The sequence below is a fragment of the Lampetra planeri genome, chromosome 38 (assembly GCF_965212315.1).
Source record: "Lampetra planeri chromosome 38, kcLamPlan1.2.h2, whole genome shotgun sequence".
Lineage (NCBI taxonomy): Eukaryota > Metazoa > Chordata > Hyperoartia > Petromyzontiformes > Petromyzontidae > Lampetra > Lampetra planeri.
In genome coordinates, this window is record NC_136144.1 from 9,694,304 (window position 1) to 9,717,418 (window position 23,115).

General features: G+C 49.5%; 1 pseudogene across 1 annotated transcript in view; it reads right to left on the reverse strand.

Annotated features, from left to right (window-relative positions):
* LOC144731282 (uncharacterized) overlaps nucleotides 1-23,115 on the reverse strand; it is a 154,799-nt pseudogene that overhangs the window by 32,622 nt on the left and 99,062 nt on the right. The window contains exons 3-4 of the transcript XR_013587935.1: nucleotides 12,910-13,130; nucleotides 12,342-12,499 (exon numbers count right to left, since the gene is read on the reverse strand). The product of XR_013587935.1 is annotated as an uncharacterized LOC144731282 (transcript). The remainder of the gene's footprint in view (nucleotides 1-12,341; nucleotides 12,500-12,909; nucleotides 13,131-23,115) is intronic.

The following is a 23,115-nucleotide window of genomic DNA, read 5'->3' on the forward strand; positions in this document are numbered from 1 at the left end:
CATCATCATCATCACAACTACCATCACCACCATCATCATCACAGTCGACATCACAGCTCCAACGTTGTCATTAGAAGCATCACATTAATACCCTTGTTGTTCATCCATTGAGCTACATCGACTCATTTGTGAGCTCACCCTGTGGCCTCCTACACTGCGCTGTAATCCACCATCTGTGTTTTTATTCTTGCATGCACTTTTGTTCATCATCATCATCATCATCTACTTCAGCCATGATCGATCCACTGCTGGATGAAGGCCTCCGCAAAGTCTCCGCCGTCGCCACCTCTCGCGATCCTGTTAGGTTGTGATCCAGCCGGCACCCGCACACGAACTGATTTCATCGCTCCATCTCCCCTGTGCACGCCCACTCGTCAAATTCGTTCCATTCCTTGGCCGCCACTCCTTTATTACCCTTGACCATTGGCGATTATCCAAGACAGCGCCACCGTGTCCTGCCCATGTCCGCTAGTTCACCTAGTCCTATTTATAGTCTGTACTCCTCCAATTAGCACGGTTGGCTACGTACGGTGCGAAATAAGTCCAACAAGCCCATATACGTTATTACTTATTTATTTTTCGTGACTTGCTTACCGTTTCTCAATTTTGCACTCCGATCGGTTTGTTTTTTGATATCGTTTGTTGTTGCAACTCGCTGACCCCCGTGCCCCTACTGGACATCTGTGAAAAAGAGCTTCATAGCTCTTCAGATTCCTCCTGCTGCAGTCCAAACAAAGGTTCTGATTCCATCTGCACGTGCGCTGCATCGTCGACAAGACACGATTGCACGGAAGCTTCATCTGAAAAAATATGTACTATTTTGGTGCGATGCTTTTTTGCTGCGTGTTACGATCGGTTCACCTTGGAAAAATGTAAATTCCACTTTTTTTACAGCGTCATAAAGCCGTGGCTTGGCTGCGATAAGTTGTGCAGAGGGTGGCAAAGCAGGAGGGGGGAGGAGGGGGTTGGCTTTTAAAATTGTGCCGTGGCTGAAAAACATCCAGAAATAAATGTCCGGCACGACTGGAAGGTCACATTGAGGTGTCGAGGCGCTGGGCTAATAACCTTCATGAGGAAATAAAAGGCGACCTGTTTTTACTGGAGGCGGTGAGAAGGCTCTCACGCTTTAGTTGATTGTCCATGCGACTGCGGGGAGAACATGCAAACTCCAAATATACAGGAATCGAACTCACGACGTCCTGTATATCAGGCGAGGTAGTTAACATCTCGCCACCATAGATAGCACTGTTGTAAACAACACTGTGGGTACATATTCTTGGTTATTTCGGTAAAGTCGCATAGAAGGAAACCAAGAATATGAATCGCTGCAGTCACGAAAGCTTTAAATCAAGACACTGTGGGTGTTTCATGATATTCCCTACACACTTTGAAGATACCTCTTGGTCAAACACAGAACAACACACGCGTCATACGCTATCACGTCGCCCTGTCACTCAACCACCCCGGAAGCCATCGCTCATCTGAACTTATCGGCTGTTTGCATGCCGAGAAGAACATTCAACTGACCTACGTGACGCTCAATGTATTGAATTAAATGTAGAGAAATTACAATGACAGAGAATGTAAATACATTTCGCTTAGTTTAATGCTTAAAGGATTAGGGTCATGTTTCTGGATTTTCTGCCAACCTGCCCTCTCCATTACCTGGTCCCGTTCAATTAAACCTTTAGTGCCGTACACACACAGCTGTGCGTGGACACACACACAACTGTGTGTACGTGTGTGAGATGCCCCCGTAAGAGAGTAGTAGTCGAGCGGTTAGATCCCGGCGACCCGAATGCGATTCCCGCTCACGGGTAACGTCGGTGACGAATATCTGAACGGGTGCTGGGTCTTCCCTAGGTCGACTCGGCCTTAAATGGGTACCCGGTGTGACGTGTAAACATCGCCACTGGGGAGACAGAGGCAGCCGGGCGTCGTGGTGGCCACCCATGCCCCCGTGTGCCGTGCCGGTCTTAATAAGTGCTCACTAACAACACTTGCCCCAAAACTCTGTTAGAGACTACAGGGGAGCAACGTTGTCTTTGAATATGATACCAGCATCCAGCACAAGCTTAGGTTTCCACTGTAATCATTGGCACTGCCTCGCCACTGAAATAAACACAGCAGGCTGATGTTTCGGGCAATGACCATTATTCAGAACAGAGAGAGCCGAGCTCAGAAAATGACCGATGATTATTTTGTCGATGTAATGACGACGCATCGATCCGTCGACTGAAATCCGTTCAGCCCGTGTGTGAGCACCAAATCGACATGCGTCAATTCCACATTCCCACATTGGGAGCCAGTGCATCCACTTAACAACCACGGTCAGCTCCTCACACAGTGGCACCCCTTCCTCTCGAGCCCAGAGAGACGAGGATGACGACGTGCTGAGTCAAACTCGCGACCTTCCGACACGGAGTTGGGCAATCTGCAAACAAGCGCCACTTAGCCAAACAATATTGCTGGCACGTCAACTCTGTTTCTGCTCCTAGACCTTCCTCCCTTTGTCCTCTGCCTAAACGTCGGTAGCTCTTTGGCTCAGACGTTCTTCACGCTGCCCAGATCGCCGCTGCGGTCAAATAGTACGAGAAGGGGACCGCAGACGCTGATGCAGGGCAGACCCAGAACGATCAATAATAATAATGATTACAATTCATGCCACAACAAGCCTGGCGAGACGCCCACAGCGGGTACGAGCCACTCACCCACTCGAGTCTTCTTCTGCAGCAGCAGCAGCGGCGGCTGCAGCAGCAGCAGCAACAGCGGCCACAGCAGCAGCAGCAGCAGTGAGGGCTGACGACCAGGATAACGGGACCGCACGCGCTGCCGCGCTCTCTTGCCGCGTCCATGTCACGAATCACACCGCGCACGGCGCGGCGCTCGGCAGGGAATAAATGCTGACCGTGGTGGTGCCCTGGACCCACCCTGGAGATATTTGTGGTGAGCAGTAGCTGCAGCGGCCGTGGCTGCAGGGACGTGGGATTCTGATGGCCCTCCGCCCCCAAGCGATCAGGGAAACGCGGTGGCCGGAGAATGCGGGAGCCCTCACGCGACTGGCTGCCCTTAACCGTGCCAGCCGGGGGGGGGGGGGTTATGGGGGGGTCATTGAGGCAGCATGAAACCTGCCACGGCTGGTCCGAGCCCATTCACGAATTCGCGTGGGCCAGACGATAATTGTCGCCAGAGTCAACACCCCACCCCACCCACCCCCCACTGTGCTGCAGTGGCAGAGCGAGTGGTTGCGGGAAGGTGGGAGGAGGTGCAATCAGTGCCGGCCCGAGCCTCTTGGGGGCCCTAAGCAGAATTTGATTTGGGGGCCCCCCTCCCACCACGCAGACTCATCTGTGCTAGAAGATTATTGACACAAATGTCACACTATAATGTTATAGCGAATATTATAAACGAATACAGTGAGGTTATGTATTAATAAAAAATAAAAACAACACTTAAAATACTTCACTCTTTTATTAAAACTTCTGAATACAAACGGTCACAAAAAACATATTAAATAAATTATTTGCAAATGTGCATTAAATGTGCAATCTTTTAAATAAAACCAAAATAGACAAACATTAATCTAATCAAAAATAGAATGTTACAAAAAAAAAGATACTTAAATAATGAAAGCAAACATAAGAACAGCAAGGGTTCAACAATGTCAACTGTACAACAATGACCTCAAAATCGTTCCTTCCTAGCTTTTCTGGAGGCAAAGTCACTAATGACATCATTGTATGGTATTGCTTGGCCAACTTTGTTATTAATACTAATGACTGCAAGTCCACTTAGTCTTTCCTGGGCCATTGATGATCTCAAATATGTTTTTATCAATTTGAGCTTGGAAAAGCTCCTCTCTGCTGAGGCAACTGACACAGGCAGAGTGCAGGCTATCCTGAGAGCTACCCAAAGATTTGGGTAAAGCTCACACATCTCATTTTGTGAGAGGTATGTGAGAAGCTCAAAGGCAGTCATCATAGTTTGGGGAAGTTCAGGAAGACTCTCTATCTCTACTGCCAGTGCGCTACCATCAATATCAGCCTCCTCTCCACAAGAGAGTTTTTCCCCAAGAAGCTCACATTGTTCCCTCCGGACCTTTTGATCTAGCTCCCTAAAATTGAGCAGCACTCCAAAGTTCTCTTTAACCTCACTTAGAGACTTAAATCTATCCTCCAATGACAGAATACTACGGTCCACTACAGCATTAAAAAATGACACTTCCAGCCTCTTCATAGCGTCCACTATCGGCTCATCTGCAGCCTCATAGGCAAAGTGCCTTTTTGTAGAACGCAATCGCTTCTCTTTCAGCACTGCTTCTGTGTTCATCCGCTCACAAATTTCTTTAGCAGATGTCTGTGCATCACAGAAGCCTGTTTTTCGGTAACTGATAAGTTCGCCTTTGTTCTTTTTTACAAGGTTAACCGCTACATCAAGCTGCATGTTGGTTGACTGTAGAAGCTTGCTCGTGATGTTAATTTTAGACAAAATGTCACACCAGACAACACAACAAATCTGAAACCTAAATGAACCTATCTCTTCCGCAAGGGAGTTGGCTTCAACAGCCACTACAGGGTCAGTCGCTTTACTTCTCAGTTCTAGCAGGGCTTCCCTCACCTTCTCTGACTGGTAGCGCAAAGCTTCAATACTTTTTATCCGGCTTTCCCAGCGTGTCTCACTCCAGGACTTGAGGGTGATGTCAACAAACTTCCGTAAGATGGCCCACCTTTGAGTGGACCCAGCGAACAAATTGTACAGCTTCTCCTCAAGTGACGTGAGCACAATTTGTGCTGCTGCTGCACAAAACATACTGTAAATAATAATGCAAACATACCTTTATCTCGCTCTTTTTTCTCCTCCTCGGTCCTTTTCTTTTTTCTTTTTTCGGCACCAGAGGGATACGTCCTTTTTTGTGACATGGCTTAGGCGTATTTATTATCGTGACGTACAATTGCGCGCACCTGCCCGCGCCCGCGCCCGCGCCCACGCGAATTGTCAATGAGCCGTGACATCCGTGAGCCGTGACAAAGCAGCAGTTGTCGACAGAATTTTCTTGTCTTGAATCATTTATTCATTCATTCATTAATTCATTTATATCACTTGTTTAAGTTATTTAATTGTAAAAAAAAAACGATTCGGGGGCCCCCTGGTGGCCAGGGGGCCCCAAGCAGCCGCTTAGTTCGCTTATGCCTCGGGCCGGCCCTGGGTGCAATTGAGATGCAGATCACTAAAAGGCCTCAGGTTAAGCATTAAACCGAGGCCAACAGAGAATAGAGGCCCTATCACGTGACCTTGTTCAAATATGCTGCTCGTTACAGCCCTAATAATTATTATTATCGCTCAAGGAGTAAACAACACGTCAACATGTGGGGAGGTGTTTGTTTGCAAGCCACGCGTTTCGGGCATCAGGACGTGCAGCTTATTTAGTGGTTAAAGTATGACGGTGTTTCAGAGCTACATGCAGAGAGATCACCGGTGTTGACGCAGCCTCTGCCTCGTTGTTGTATGACTGCTAGCAAGCCGCTCCTCCACACTGTAAATCATCAGCGTCAGATCAAGGCTCTGAATTGAGCACAGCGCCAAAGCTTGCACGCCGATATCATTCACAGGCTGCATCTGGTCTAACAATTTAAAACACAAAGCGAAATTTTTTTCTAGATTTGAAGCTTTCGTGACTGCAAGGAATCATCTTCTTAGGTTTTTTCAGTAAAGTCACGTGACTTTACCGAAAAAACCTAAGAAGACAAAGCGAAAATGTCTTTGGATGCCACCCCAAATCTATTTTGTTTATTGGCCATAATAGATCCACTGCTGGATGAAGGCATCGCCTTAAGCCGTGGGCCATTCATCGAAGGAACGATCCCACGTGGCGGCTTGCATTCGAGCCGATGGTTATCGCTCCGTGCAGGCGCAACTCGTTTAACGAGGCCGACGAGACCCAGAACGTTGAAACCGCACCCAGAGTTGGCTTGCTAAAGCGACCGTCTGCCGCTGGATGAGCATTGTCCTGGCCAGCCTATGGCCACTTAAATGTGCATCCGTACGTGGAAACAGAATGGGTTTGCTTTTTGCTTATTGTTGGGCTCTCTCACTTAGCTCAATTATTTACTGCAGACGCACGGAGTAGGCAATTGTCTCGCTATACTCGGCACGTGCCGTCGATGTGTATTGAGCGCGTCTGTGGATTCAGATTTCAGACACCCGCGTCTCAAATTGCAAAACGCCTCAATTGATTCGACAAGTGAACCGAAGTCATCAACTACCGTCGCCACCAGCTCGGCGATGGGCTGAGCGAACGACTCGCGAGGAGATGGAGTAATGACGCGTATAAGAGAGCTGTTGGATCGCAGTATCGCGAGGTGCGTCTGTCAGTGCGGGATGATCCTAGTAGCAAAAGTAGCTGCTACACATGTGTAGTAGCTACACATGTGTAGTAGCTGCTACACATGTAGTAGCTACACATGTATAGTAGCTGCTACACATGTAGTAGCTGCCACACGTGTAGTAACTGCTACACATGTAGCTACCGGCCCCGCACTTTCAAGGGCCCCGCGCTAAATGCTTTCAAGATATCAATTCCGGTTCAGTGATTCTGCACTTGCTCTATTACTATAGTACTATACCGCCTTCAACTTTTACGAACGGCTGTGTGTTTAAGGTTAGCGATTTGTCGTATTATCTGGCTGTATAGCAAATGAAAAAATACAATTACTTAACTGTGCAGGTTCAACATTTATGTGTTTTATTTTTTTTTATTTAGGGCCCTTTTATAACATATGCTACAGGCCCTGCACTACCTTCACCCGGCACTCCTGTCTGTATGTCTGTACGTTGAATTTCTTTTGCACCGTACGTGCTAATCGGATGTGCGGGGGAAGGCCAACAAACGACACACAAAAAGCAGTTCTGAAGAAATGAGATTGTCAATCTGGATTTTAAAGTGCATAAGATCCATCATCCAGTAGTGGATTGATCATGGCTGATGATGATGTCATTCACTAAGTCACAACTATTGTTTCCATTTTTATTGTGTTTAAGTACTTTTACAGTCCCCCCCCACCACCACCAAGTGTCTTTTAATGCACCACTCATTACCTCGAAATGTAATGCGTTACCTAATACGCGTCATTAATTCAACCCAGGACCAGATGTTTAACGATAACGGAAACCTATCGAATTGCTCTTTAAAAAAAAAACTTAAATCTTCTTTCACAGTCAATCTCTTTGGGGGTGGGGTGGATGGGCAATGATTCACATGCCGGTTTAGAACTGTTCATCAGGAAACATGTTATAACATGTCAATATTTTCATAATTAAGGTTTTCGTTGGGTTAGATCGCGTACATAGAAATGTGTCGTTAACCCAACTGCCACCCGACACAGCCAATTAGTACGGGTTGGTCACGTGAGCAAAACGTGGCAATGAGTTAATACTTGACTGTGTCCGGTGGTTGTGGGTTAATGACACATTTATATTTTATGCGATCTAGACTGCCCCAAAAATCCCTTTATTATGAATAATATTGGTCGCGAAAGCCATACGACCGCGTGTTAAATTGTAATTCTGTTTTGTACCAGGCCTCGTGGTGTACGACGCAGCCTCGAACCCTCATTATCCACTCTCATCACTCCACTCTCTCTAACATTTATATCATACAAAGAAGGGCTATTGCCCGAGACATTGGCTATTATATGTTTCCTTTTAAGGCCACGGTGTTATTGAAAAACATGTTGATTGTTTAACGTGTGTGGTATTATATTTAACAAAACAAAAAAGGGCTGATGGTGATGTCATTCACTATAAGTCTGAACGCGCCTCGCCTGGTAAGATGACTCACTGGGGTTGCCAGGGTTGCTATTGTTTCTCGACACCAGGATTGTGTACCTACCACCCCCTTGGCTGGTCTATCTGGCCTAGAGAGCTGGCTGGGTGGGTGGCATTCCCCCATGGGCTTCTTTACTCACTTATTCTTTACCGTCTGGTCAACTGCATCACGAATCCACGATTCTGCTGATCCCACAATCCCGCTAGGAAGTCGTATCGTTGATTCACGGAACAAGGCGCCCGCAGTTCCAGGTCAGGCAACACGGCCGTCTGAATTTGCTCATCTTTGGAAGCCAGTCACCATTGCGGGCGGGGGGGGGGCTAAAGAAGAGGCTTTCAGAGGTAGAGTTACTTGACGTTATCTGCCAGGGCCTTTCTCTGACGCAAGGTGGAGCCGTTGCTCTCTTTTGCGAGGGTTCTGAAAGTCGCCACCGTCTCTTGATGCCAGCGCGACATCGACAGCGCGTTTGGACTTCGTACAGTGGCAGCAGCAGCAGCAGCGGCATATCGGTCTGGATGAAAGGAGCGTGGATCAAAACGAGGGGTATCCAGCGCAACTCGTCTGAGTAAGGGGGCAAGTGGGAAAACTCGGTTCAATTACAGGCGGCTGAAATCTTGACTCAAACCCTGGTTTGAGTGTTTGGCCAACTTGAGTGATGAGTCTTTGTGTGTGTGTGTATGTTGACATCGTTTTCGCAGCGTACGTAGCCCAACCGCGCTAATCGGAGGTGCGCTGGAAGGACAACAAATCGGACACAACCCGCAGTTTTAAAGAAACGAGCTTGTCGATCTAGATGATGACAATTTAAAAGTGCACTGCTCCAGTGGCTTCCTAGTCTCGGAAGGAAGAGCGTTCCAGACGGCCGCAGAAGCGCATCGGAAAGCGCCGCGCGATGGCGCCGCTGCTGCCGCCGCTGCGAGGGTGATGAGCGGAGTTCACGCGATGATGGTTCAATGCCCCTTTGACGAGATCGGCGAAGTGCTGTGGTTCATTTGCGGCAAGCACGTTGTGTGCAACGTTCGGCACGTGTCGGAGGAAACATCAATACCTGGAGAAAAAGCCCCACGCAAATGAGGGGAGCACGTTCCAAGCTCTGTGCAGAGTGAATCCCTTTCCTCTGCTGCCCGTGCTGTCGGTTTCCTGCCCCTGTTCAAGTCCAGGCTCAAGATTTATCCTTTTTTTTTACCCCCATGGTCTATGACTGCCTGCCTCTCTCGCCAAAAGAATGTCCTCGCCGTTCTACGGAGCGCAGTGGACGCATGTATTTTTGTTACTTCCTTCGCACCGTATGTAGCCAGCCGTGCTAATCGGAGGCGCGTTGAGATGCGGTAGCTTTGAGATGCCGTATACATCTAATCCGCTGCTGTGCTATGAGCTCCTGGCCGTTCCCGCAGTCCAAGCCTGCCACAACCTCCCCATAGATAACGCGCTCCACAGGCTCATGCCTGCTTAGTTTTTCCAAGATCCACCAGGATGGCGATTTGGCCATCGGCTGTTCGAAGAGACACCACGTGAAGATATAAGCTAGCCTCATCTGCTCATACGTACTCGAGATGTCGCTATCTTTAGGGATTAGACTGCGTCCAGAATACGCAACGACGCAGGCTTGAACCAAATCCTGCAACGTCAGAGCGTCTCCGTTGTGTCAGCCATAACTCGTCCCTGTCACCAGTCCTATGTCACTCCACTGGCGGCAATTCCACATTCTCATGGTGGGGGACCAGTCTATCCATATGACTATGACCACTACCGCCTTCCCACAATGGCACTTGATTAATTGACCTCGGAGAGATGCCAACCACAATAGCCCGCAGATAATTAATTGCATTATCTAAACCCGCAGTACAATAGGGGTGTATTGTGGGTGCAAGGAGAGGCTTAGAGTGGTAATACACAATTGCTTTGGTCATCTCTTTGCATTAGCGGGGAGCGCGCGGACCCGCGGTTCTGTGAGCTGCTCTGCCATCTGAAGGATCATCTCTCAATCTGCAGCTCCACCGGAGTGTCCCACATAATGCCAAAGTAATTGGCTCGCTCGTTAGTTGAAGCCGCTTGAGGAGGATGAGTCATCTTATCCGTGACAAACAGTTGAGGCTTTGAGCCTTGACAGAGAGAGAGATGCTTAGCCTTTGGTGAGGGGTTCCGTAGATGACATCAGCGACAAAAAATACACACGGCACTGTAAATTAGCGTAGCAAAAACTAGCTGAGAGAGAGAGAGAGAAAAAACCCAGAATTTTCTAGAGTTTCAGATTCTTGTCATTCCAGAAGGCCAGAAGGGCAATCAATCATTTGAATTGTCCCTCGCTGCAGTCTCTCTGCCTTGGCGAGAGGCACCCCGGGTGGGTTTGTGCCGAGTGCGTGCAGGTTTCGATGAGCCGTTCGGTTTTTTCCGGCCGTCTTCAGACACCGTCGCAATCGCCCGGGTGGATGGGGAGGAGGAGGAGGGGGGGGTAAGGGGGGACAGGGGGAGTCCGATGGGTGCCCCTTCTCCAAGTAGATTTTGCGATCACGAGGAGGGCCGTCTGATAAGTCGGCCGGTCCCTTCCCCAACCGCGTGACTTATCGCCAGCGGGCACAATGGTCCCCGGCTCCGTCTGCCGCCCTCCCCCCCCCGGCTCCTCGACCGACTGCTCGCCTTACGTCACGACGCACGCAAAGGGCAAAGGCGTTCGTGCCGGACAATTGCATCACGGACTCCGGCTGGTAACTTACTACTCCGGCTGCAGTCGGGGGTTTCCGGCCGCCGGGTGATCTGTGGCACGTCGGCTAAGCGGGGACATTGTCGAGCGCAAGGACACAACAACAACCGCCACTCGCCACTAGGTGGCGGTGACGTCCCCGCGGCGCTTGTGCCAGGCTAGGTGCACGTTAAGGCCACGTGAAGTGTCGAACGCCCGCTGGCAGGAGGTCACGGGACAGGCCCAGGCGCCACGGGTCGACTGCCTTGAGATGTGTGGCAAGGGTAAAGTCCCTGGGCACACGGACACGTCACAGTTCCGTTCCTCTGCCGATTCGAGTATGGTACGTGCTGCTGAGCTATATACACGTCACGCGATTTTTGACGATTTTTGACCCCCCCCCCCCATCGTCACACGGCGTCACAAAAAGTCAGACCCCCCCTCAAATATGACGTCACAAAGCTCTGCCCCCCCCCCCCCAAAAAATATAAAACATGCTTCAAATCGCTTTAAACTATTGTCATTGTAGTGCGTATTTAATGTGGCGCTGCACTCTGATGTTGTAGGAGAAAACATTTATTAAAAAGTCTATTTAATTAAGTAGAACGTGTTGTCTATATTTATTTAAAGTTGCGCATTTTGATGTTACGTCACATTTCCCAAACCCCCCCCCCCCTCGTCACACATCGTCATAAATGTCTGACCCCCCCCCCCCAGGTGCATGACGTCATTGATGGACGGCCCCAAAGCACATCGTCATATACCATTGGTGCCAGGTTCTTGCCAAGCAGGATAAAATAAAACTTTTTTATTTTACCAGGTCAGGCCCACTGAGCTCCTATACAGCTCGTTTTCAGAAGTGACCTGGCCACAAACGATAGCCCAATGAAGTGGCTTATCACGTGGAAATTTATACCAGCCACATGCTGTCAACGCATGTTTCTAAATGTCGAGGGAAAAACCGGAGGACCCGGAGAAAAATCCATATACAGGCGATCAGGTTGAGATTGAACCCATGTTGTCCTGTATACTAGGCGAGGGAGTTAACATCTCGCCACCCTGGCTTAGGATACACGTACTGGTGATACGTAAATTAACTAATTATGACAAATTGTGACCCAATGCTTAATACTATTACCACGTGGTCCAACCCAAAAAATATATTTACGTATGTATGTTAAAGCCAACCGTGCTGATCGGAGGTTCATTGTTTTGGTTTCAAAAGCAGTGTCGAGTGAAGAAACGGCTCGTTCTGGAGACGCGGTGTGGGAGATTTTTCTTCTGCCGCAAGCGCGGCAGCGACGACGTTGTTTACGCGCTGGCGCTCCGATCCCGGCGACCCGCACGCAAGCCGAGGCCGTGACTCACGACATCGATGGCAAACGATTTTAAAAAACCGTGTTGGGATTAAACCCGCTCACGCACCCTCTCGCTTGGTCAGAGGTGCAGCCCTGCCTGCGATTGCTTGCTGATGCCACCAGAGCCGCTCCAGTGGGCATGATGGCGTACTCTTACACGCTGGCCGGACGCGTCTTGGAAATGGATCACTCAAACTTTATCCCACCACGTGGGTGTTCGTGCACTGTGTGTCTGCGCGTGCGTTCGTGTTTCCACGTGACCGTGTGTGTGTGTGCGTGTGTGTGTGAGCGTGTGCGTGTGTGTGTGCGTGTGTGTGCGTCTAGCCGTTTGCAGCCGCGTCTGCAGGTGCAGACGATGCACGTGAGCGGTGGCGTAGCTCAGCGGTCGCGCGTTCGCAACTGGGCACTTGCCCCGACAATCTGTCCACGTGTACTCACGTGTGTGTACGTGTACTCGCGCGTGCACGCCGGCACTCACGTTGGTGACGCGGCGGTAGATCTGCGCGGCGTTGTGGCACTCGGAGTAGGGGTACTCGGACGTGGCCATCTCCAGCATGCACATGCCGAACGCGTACACGTCCACCGACTCGTCGTAGTGCTCCTCGTACATCTCCGGGGCCATGAACTCCGGCGTGCCTGCGGCAGCGACAATAATGGAGGGGGGTCACCGCGATCGTGCCGCCCCGCGCGGGAGGGGGGTGAAGGGGGGGCTTGTGGGGGGTGAAGGGGGGGCTTGTGGGGGGGGGGGGGCCGGCGTGGCAGCCGTTACTCATGGTGGTAAGTTCCGTGTCAAAGTGCTGCGCCTACCGTGTGGACCGGGTTCAACGCGATACGACGATGATGATGATGACGACAATGACGATGACGACAATGACGATGATGATGACGACGATGACGACGATGATGATGATGACGACGACGACGACGATGACGATAATGATAATGATGACGACAATGACGATGATGATGACAACGACAATGACTATGACAACGACGATGATGATGATGACGACGATGGCGACAATGATGACGACGACGCCCCTCACCGATGACGCTCTTGGCGAAGGATGCCCTCTTGAGCGTGGCGAGGCCCAGGTCACCGATCTTGACGGAGCCCGTGGGCCCCGTGATGAACACGTTGTCGCACTTGAGGTCGCGGTGGATGATGGGCGGGTCGCGCGTGTGCAGGAAGTGCAGCCCCTTGAGGATCTGGCGGCACCAGCTGCGCATCAACTTGATCTTCATCACCTTGAAGCGCTTCAGGTAGCTGCGGGAGGGCAGGGGGGGGGGGCGGTGCGGGGAAGGCCAGGCAAGCAGCAGCTGTCAGGTGGGTGTTGCTGGTGGGTGTGTGCCTGCTGTCTGTGCCTTTGTGCATGTGTGTGTGTCTTTGTGCATGTGTGTGTGTCTTTGTGCATGCGTGTGTGCCTTTGTGCATGTGTGTGTGTCTTTGTGCATGTGTGTGTGTCTTTGTGCATGTGTGTGTGTATTTGTGCATGTGTGTGTGTCTTCGTGCATGTGTGTGTGTCTTTGTGCATGTGTGTGTGTCTTTGTGCATGTGTGTGTCTTTGTGCATGCGTGTGTGCCTTTGTGCATGTGTGTGTGTCTTTGTGCATGTGTGTGTGTCATTGTGCATGTGTGTGTCTTTGTGCATGTGTGTGTGTCTTTGTGCATGTGTCTGTGTCTTTGTGCATGTGTCTGTGTCTTTGTGCATGTGTCTGTGTCTTTGTGCATGTGTGTGTGTCTTTGTGCATGTGTGTGTTGTCTGTGTCTTTGTGGGGAACACTAGCGCAGCGGTTAGCAGGCTGCACCACGAACCCAGCGTGCCGAGTTCCAGTCCCGCTCATGGCCAACACTGGTGGCGATAATTATCTGAACGGGTGTGGGCCTCCCCTAGGTCGACTCAGCCTCTAATGAGAACCTGGTTCGATGTGTAAACAGAGCTACTGGGCATGGTGCCGGCCACCCATCTGGCCTTCATAGGTACTCGCTAACAGCACTGTTACAAGCTAACCGGGAGGTCTTTGTCAGTGAGGTCTTTTTGGCCACAGTTATGCCCTCCCTTCTCTATGCTCTATGCTGCCGAAAACCTGGACCCTTCTGAAGAAAACATCTGCACCGGTTTGAAACATTCTGGCTGGCTTGCCTACGATCCATCCTGAGCTTCAACAGGCTGGATTGCAGTGTGAAAAACTTGTAGAACCATGAAAGTTCTGGACACAGTCCGGTCAGAGGGCTCCTCTGGCAGGCGAGGCTACATTGGCTGGGTCATGTAGCCCACATTCCTCAGCAGCCACCGCTTGACCAAGCAGCTTCTGTTTGGCCGGACAGAGGGGGCTAAACGAGGGCGGCATGGGCTAGAGAAGAGATTCGGTACAGGAGGATGTGAGTTGAGTGGACTTGCTGGAGACTGGTACCAGCGGTGTCAAAATCGCCCTCTATGAAGGGGGCTGGTGAAGGACGCGACTGGGCAGTTCGAGGCAGTCGCCGTCCAACAACAGCGGAGGGCAGAGGAGCAACGCTCACAACAACGAGCGCAGCGCCGGCCAGCTAAAATACAGCGAGCCTTCGACACTTCACGTGGCCTCAAAGTGCACCTAGCCTGGCACAAGGGCCATGGTGACGTCACCGCCACTTAGTGGCGAATGGAGGTTGTTGGTGTTGGCCAAACAAATTAATTATGCTTCACTCAGCCATGTTATTTTTTTATATATACACACACACACATAACATTCACATCTTAAATTTAGACCACATCATGGAAGCTCGCGCGGATGTGTTTGCAGGTGCATCATTTACACCGGAAAGAAAATTTACATTAAGTAATGATGGCTCCGCGTTGTGCCTTCCGCGTAACAAAGGCAACGTTGCGTAAGACGGCAGTCGGTGCAAGAGCTTGTGGTGGGGGGGTGGGGGGTGGGGGCCCCGTCTGATTGTGCGTGGGTCTCGCCTGCAAACGACGTGAGTCATTGCCGAAGAAAACAGGACGACGGAAATTCTGCTGCTCCAGTCTGCTGCTCCATCTACTTTGTAAGCGAATGCATTCGTGCACATGTCGCAGCAAAACTTAGTTGAGTCAAACTTGATCTGAAGCTTTCGTGACTGCAGGAATTACTCTTTGGTTCTTTTGGTAAAGTCACGTAGAAATGAAATAAAATAAATAAAATAATAGAATACGGCGTTTCGATTGCAACACAAGCAATCGTCATCGGGTAGAACTACATTTGAGAGAGAGACAAAACACAGACACGGAGGCACACAGACAGACACACAAGCAGAGAGAGAGACAACACAGAGACACACAGAGAGAGACAGAACATAGACGATTGCTTGTGTTGCAATCGAAACGTCGTATTCTATTATTGCATTTATTTTCTTTCTACGTGACTTTACTGAAAGAACCAAAAAGTTAGTTGAGTCAGCGCCACGGTGGTGAGATGTTAACTACCCCGCCTGGTTTTCAGGTGGTCGTGGGTTCGATTCCGATCCTGACGCTTGCTGTATATTTGGAGTTTGTGTGTCTCTCTCCCCGTGGTCGCGTGGATTTTCTCCAGGTCCTCCGGTTTTTCCCTCCATATTTAAAATAAACGTGCGTTTTGAGTATTTGACTGTTATACATTTTCACGTGACAAGCCACTTTGTTGGGCTATCATATGTGGACAGGCGGCTTCTGAAAAAGAGCTGTACAGCTCAGTGGGCCTTAGCTGGTAAAATAAATGTTTTTTTATGCCACTTGGCAAGAATCCAGGACCTATGGTATTTGTACATCCTATGACCTTTGACCTATATAAAAAACTGACAATCTCACCATTTTAATGTTTTGAGTTGAGAGAGTTCAGAAAATAGATTCGTAAATTTTTTTCACAAAATCCGGGAAACAATTTGGGGAACTAACCGAGACTATTGGGTGGTGCCTTAAATTAGCCGGTCTGGCGGGCCCTGCCGTAGAGCGGGGGGGGGGGGGGGCACACCATCGAAAGTTCATAAGGTCAACTTATGGTCGCGGGGCCAACTCGTCGCCCCCTCTGTCCGTCAATAAAATGAAGGCGCCACTTTGTGTGGGGAGGTCCGACAGCGGTCGACCTGTAAATCACTCTCGTCGCTGGCGTGGGAATGGCCGATTTCCACCACTGCCTCGGGGCTGCAAACCGGAGCGCTGCTCATTTTGAGCGAGCGCGAAAAGCACTCTGGCTTACATTGACTGACTTAAAGGGGCAAAGTTTCTCAGGACCATTTAATCGTTCCTCCGCATGCAATCGCCGACGAGAGAGACGCGTCGTGACACCCGGCCATGCATAATTCAAACGGAACCCTTTAGGATGGCACTCGGCGTGACGATTTCCCATTTGCCTGGGGATGGCGGGGCGGGGGATGGGGGGGGCGGGGTTCCTCCGGAACATTGTCTGCTAAGCTATCCCGTGAAAAAAAATTAACCCGTAAAAACAAAGTTTTTCACTATAAAATCCTTTATATGCGTGTTCAATGGGCCACAACCCAGCCCACATTGGTCTTTGAAACGGGCGGCTAGAGTCCTCTCGTCCTCTGGCTTGAGATGGCTGCCACCTATGGGTCAGATGATTGCCTGCCACCATTAAGCAATTGGTAATTAAATATAATTTTTTTTCCTAAAAATTGGAAAATTTTGGAATTTTCTTTTTCACTAAAATACATTGTCACGCACAACGAGTCTGTGTGCAAAATGTCAGCACGATTGGATCACGGGAAGTGGGTTAAAAAACGAACGAAAGATTTGCAGTCGTAAGCGCGCAAGCAAGCAAGCAAGTGAACTTAATATAAAGGATTTAAAAAGTATCCAACGCAATGGGACATCGTCTCTACAATGACAGGCTGTTCGCAATAGATGCCGTGTCCAAGGATATGACTATTGTGCCGCGCGACCACGCCTGCTTTGTCCATCGCTCACGCCTCCCCATTGTTGCCCCGTGGAACGCGTCTCGCGAGGCTGCTTAATTACAGCGAGTGCTTTTCCACAGCGAGAAGCAACGGAGGGGTGATGAAGGTGCAGCCCTGAAATTGCTCGCTCGCATCACCGCTGGTGGCAGGGCCTCAACTAGAGGGAGCTCTGGAGAAGCCCCTCTTACCGGTGAGTTTTGAATTATCCTTCCACGCTGGCCAGACGTCTTGGAACAATTATTAACTAACTATGATCCATTTTTTTTATTTCACCAGGTAAGGCCCTATCGAGCTGTATAGCTCTTTTTGACAAGCGACCTGGACACAAACGGTAGTCCAACGAAGTGGCTTGTCATCGCGTGGAAACCTATAGCAGCCAAATGATCAAAACGCACGTTGATTCTAAACGTGGAGGGAAAAACCGGAGGGACCTGGAGAAAAATCCACGCGACCACAGGGAGAACCATGCAAAGTCCAAATATACAGCAGGCGTCGGGGTCGGGATCGAACCCCCGACCTCCTGTATACCCGGTGAGGGAGATAACATCTTGCCACTGTGGCGGCGGGCATGGAGGGGGGGAGGTGTTCTTCTGTACGTCCGCACCGCCGTTCAACGTTCAACTCTCGGTTTAATGCCGGGGCGGTCGTGGCGCGTTGCGACAGTCCATTGCTGCTGCTGCCGCTTCAGTAAACCATCGCGTGGACATTGTGTTACTGCGAGCAGTTATCGCCGAATGGTCGGTTAAATAGAAATAAAGAATATAAATCGGCATGACAGGAGGGCGGTCGTAAAATCCGGAGCGTATCGGCGGCCCGTGGCTGTAAAGTTTGCGAGTGGGGATGGCGTCGATGACGGTGGTAGTTTATTTTATTTTTTGTTGTCGCCGGCTTTCTGGTCGTAAAAAACGATCGACGAGGTTGAAGCCAGGGGCGGCGGGGCACGAACCACCGTGAGAGGTGAAAAAATATATAATAATGATAATTGAGCGGACGGCTGAGGCTGGGACGACCTAAACACCGGCACGGAGACGCCCTCGCGGTCCCCTTGAGCCGAACGACGGCGTGCCGGCACGTTCGCTGCCTCGCTGCGTGTCACCCGCCGAGGCCTCTCGTCATCGTCGTCGTCACAGCCGGAGTCGCCACCCTTGTCCTGGTTTCCCCGTGGATCGTCCCTCTTTCGTGACGTGGCACATGCCGGGGAATCTGTAAGTCTTCCCCCGGGGACCGTAAAAGTCCCCATTTTTGTTCGGTATGCTTTAATTCTAGATTTGAAGCTTTCGTGACTGCAAGGATTCATATTCTTAGGTTTTTTCGATAAAGTCACGTAGGTAAAAACATTAAAATTAATAAAAGTAAAATAAAAATCACGACGTTTCGGAGGCAACACAAGCTTCCGTCTTCAGGTGGCTGTGACGGTTCCACCTGAAGACGGAAGCTTGTGTTGCCTCCGAAACGTCGTGATTTTTATTTTACTTTTATTAATTTTAATGTTTTTACCTACGTGACTTTACCGAAAAAACCTAAGAATACGGTATGCATTACTATAATGCGGTAGTAATAATAATGATGATGATACATCACTCTGGACGATGCATTTACAAGTAGTTTCCCCTCGTCAGGTATCGTGGGATATTCTACCTATTATTCTTGTGAGATATATATGGAGTTGTTTTGCACCTCAGGGCTGGCAAACCTCAATTACACCTCAAATTGCTCTTTTGGGGGGATTTAGATTGGAACTGGCACCTAAAGCTGCCACCTAATGCGTTAAATCTGTCGTCGTTATTACCGCTGACTCAGCAAATCACGGAGCCGACCTGTCGTGATGTATACAGTCTATGTAATCCCTCTTAGTTACATCCTAATTCTCATAATCTCCCCTCATGAAATCCTGTCTTTTGAGTGTTCTGGCAAATAACGGTCATCACAACCTGGTGGCTGGTATCACGTCCGCTTCAATTTTAACTCTCCCTCAAACACATAATCTTTACCAGATGCTTCAAAAAGTGTTATGACTGTGTGTTACGTATTACATAGCTCTGCATCGAACTGGGACCCATTTAAAGCCTATAAGCATCTGGAAGTTCACCAGCAAGCCTCACACTCTGCTGATGAGGAAATGAACGTTGAAACTGGTCAAAGAACCCATGCTGCTAATACAATGCACGCCCACATGCCTGTGGGGCCTATGGGATATGTAAACATAATATTTCTCTTTTTTATTTGGAGAGACACAAACGGGAAACACGAGTTATTTATTTAGTTTCACACGCGGTATGGCTTTCGCGACCAATGTTATCCATAATAGAGGTTTTTTGGGGTTAGATCGCGTAAATATAAATGTGCCAATTAGTTGCTGGTTCAGCACTAACCGGTTGTTTTGGAGAGTATACCCACAGCACGCACTATTCGAGCATGACTTTTCGCCGGTAATTACAACTAGCATCATCAGGCGACAGCCAGAATTGTGATGAAATCCTCCTCCTGTTTCGGTTTTAAATAGAGCGATAGATGTGATGTCGTCACTGTGAGTCAATCAGGTGTGAAGACCAGAGGGGGGGGGGGGGGTAATGTAGTCATATGAATTACAATGCATAACCGTTATTAGTTGGGTTATTCACAGTTACTTATCTGGTTCTTCAAACTGCTCGACAACTTGGAAAGGTGTTTCCATATTAATGAGACACTTCCATTAAATATTGGCACGGACCCAAGCCACTGGTATCTGCGACATGTGTGTACATATGTTGAATTTCTTTCGCACCGTACGTAGCCAACCGTGCTAATCAGAGGTGCAAGGTAAGGACAACAAACTAAACACACAAAAAGCTATTCTAAATACATAAGTTTGTCAATATCGATTTATAAGTCCATAGCTCTAGTGGTTTCCTAATATCGGAAGGAAGAGTGTTCCAGCTGGTCACAGCAGCGTATCTGAAAGTGCGCGATGCAGTGACTGTCTTTGGTCGATGGCTAATCAAAAGCCGCTGCTGCTGCGAGGGTGACCCGAGTTTGCGTTATGATGGTTTATCTTCCTTGACGAGATCAAGCAAGGTAATGTGGTTCGCCTGTGACGTGTGTGTGTGGGACGCTTCTCTGCCGAGTGCACCGTGCGGCTGACGGCCGGGAGCGTCGGCCTGGGTCCTCTGCTCCCACCGAGGTGGAGCGGTGGTGCCAGCGGTCAGCGCGCTGCGCTGCGAACCCTTGGCCATGTGAGTTCGATTCGTGGCCGCGGCTATAACGTCGGTGACGAGCGATATCCGAAACGGACCGGCACCCTGCCCCAACCCAACCGCCCTTCAGCAATCTGCACTGATCAGAAACGTTTTATTTAGAAACGCCAAATCTCAATTTTTTATGGAAGAATCCGATGAGCTATGAAACTCTTTTTCAGGGATGTGCAGTGTGATGAAGTATGGTCAAGCAATGGCCAACATGACCAAAAGTCATGGCGCGTGGCATTCACACAGCAGTGGATTGATAAAGACTGACAAGGAGGCTGTACGTCACGTGACTGCATACAATTGGAGGTGTCGTGGGGATTTGAGGTTTGTATTTTTCCTCTCCACGGCGGTTGCCTTCAGCGATCTTTTGAGATCTCACCGTCGCTCGCAAATTATCTCAATCATCTTACGCCGTGCCCTTGGCCTTCCACAGCGCAGAACCGTGGTGCGGGAGGGAAGTCACAAAGTGGGTGGATTTGACGTGGCACATCGCCCGATTCCAATGCCTCCTCCACCTCCCCCTCCTTCAAACTCGGCCCACGTTTTCCAAAAAAAACCCACCCCCTGCCACCCAAAGCAAACCGAACAAACGCGTCTAATTAAATAACTAAACCCCACCGTGCGCTTGTCAAGAAAATCTCGTGATTGCCCTCTCATGATTGATGAGCCCGCGCGTGCCAGGTTGTAGCGGCGGCACGTCGGATGACGGCCGTACTTTTCCATTGCTCTTAATCGTTTTTTTCATTGGGGGGGTTGTTGTGTTTTGTTGTTGTTGTGTGTGTGTGTGTGTCCTACGCAGGACCGCATGGTTGGCACATTGGCATCTGCCCCCTTTACGTAAGAGCACCTTCACGGGGCTCTCTCTGCGATCCAGGGGGCATCGCCTACCAGCGCAGTCTCAAAGGAAAGGAAGGCACAGCCATCAAAAGAAAAACCTCTCTGGGTTTGCGCCCTCTTGCAGCGGTTCAATTCGCTGGGACTGCCGCGTAGCGAGTGTCGCCTCTTATCGGCAGGCCACGCATCGACTGGGCAATTGTTGGTGCCGGTTCTGGCCGCCCCCTTGCATAACGGGGAGCCGCGGTGGCAAGATGTTAACTGCCTCGCCTGGTTTGCAGGAGTTCGTGGATTCGATCCTGATGCTTGCTGTATATTTGGAGTTTGCGTGTTGCTCCCCGTGGTTGCGTAGATTTTTCTCTGGGTCCCTCCGGTTCATCCCTCCACATTTAGAATAATCCGTTTGGAGTATTAGGCTGCGATACATTTCCACGTGATAAGCCACTTCATTGAGCTATCGTTTGTGGCCATGTCGCTTCTGAAAAACAGCTACATAGCTCAGTGGGCCTTGCCTGGTCGAACAAATAATAAATAAATAACTATGCACATTACATGCAATGCAGCATTGTGAGATGCAATATGCACGAATACCGCATTATACAATTATTTATCATAATCATGAAAACACATTACATTACAATGGATAGCGCACTTGCAATGCAGAGGTCACCTGTGCAATTCAGTCTCCCAGCGCAGTAGATGAAACAGCGGTGCCAGCTTCTTGATTCCTCCTCACAGGCTAGCAGCTGGGGTAGGTCGCGTGTAGTGGGGTAAGGTGTGGGTACTGACACCTCTTCGAAGACTTGAATGTGTGTTGAACTTCTTTCGCAAACATACGTAGCCAACGGTGCTTATTGCAGGTGTGTCGGGAGGAGGCCAACAAACTGAACGCAAAAAGCCATTCCTAAGGAAGTGAGTAGGCCAAGCGATACTCCTCGAGGGCCTTTCGAGAGTGGAGGCCTATCTGCCATCGGTGGTGAGAGCGATCAATTTCAGGGCTGCACTTTGACCCCCGAAGCTTTTCACCTTAAACGCCTCGGCAACTCAAAGCGCCTTACATCTCACCTGAACCGTTCTAACGTCCTGGCCATGGCATTCGTGCTGTTTTCATAGCAAGCACGGAGACGCTATGCTTCACAGGCAGATGTAGTTTGCCGGTTACAGGGACTCCTCTACTTACGAACGATTTGGGTTCATAAGTCGATTTGTTCGTAAGTCCAATTTTATTCCTCTCAATTGGAAACAAGTTGTACGGCATGAACACTAAACACGGGGAATGGCTTTAAAAGTTGTATAATCTCCTGTAGATGTAGATGCCACTAGTTCTTCATGTTCTGCAGATGAAGATGCTACTGGTTCTTCACGTTCTGCAGATGTAGATGCCACTGGTTCTTCATGTTCTGCAGATGTAGATGCTAATTTCCTTTGGTGCTCGTGTTTCCTCTCTACTCTCTTGAAAAACTTACCAGGAGATGTCTGCACAATTGCTCTATTCATCTCTTAATAAATAAACTTGTAACAGGCAATAGCATCGTGAACAGCTGCAACTGGGCATACGGACAGGTTCGTTCGTACCTCTGAAACTTTGTAAGTCGAATGTTCGTATGTAGAGGAGGGCGATGCTGATATGTGGGTTTACCCAGCTAAGTAATTTGCGGATAGTTTTAACATTTTTTGCCAAAACTTGGACCATGACTCTGGCGGCACATATGGTCCACTGTTTTTTTTTCCTTCAAGTAACGTCATGGGATGTTTAAGGTTCACTGTGAAGCAGACAGTGTGTTTTTTTTTCCGATTCATATAATTCAAGCGCCTGGGTACACATGATCGTTAAGTATTTAAATGCGCACAGTTATTACCGTATTGTCCGGATTATAAGACGCTCCAGTAAGTAAGACTCACCCCAAATTTGTGGCCAGTGTCTACAATGCGACACAAATAACAGTCACACGCACACGCGCGTGTGAGCGTACTTGCTGGGTTATAAGACACACCTCCCAAACTTTTTGCTTTAAAACACAGCAAAAAGAAAGCGCATATTATAATCCCGACAATACGGCAATAATTTAGTGCATTTAAGGATTTTGAATTACAGGGCCCACGCCAGCGTGCTTGTATGCAGCTTTGCCTTCGTGCATGTACGCATGCGTGCGTGTATCTGTGCTTGCGCGTGCGAGCGAGCGTGCTTGCGCGTGCGAGCGAGCGTGCGTGCGTGTATGTGCGTGTGCATGTGCGTGTGCGCGTGCGAGCGAGCGTGCGTGCGTGTATGTGCGTGTGCATGTG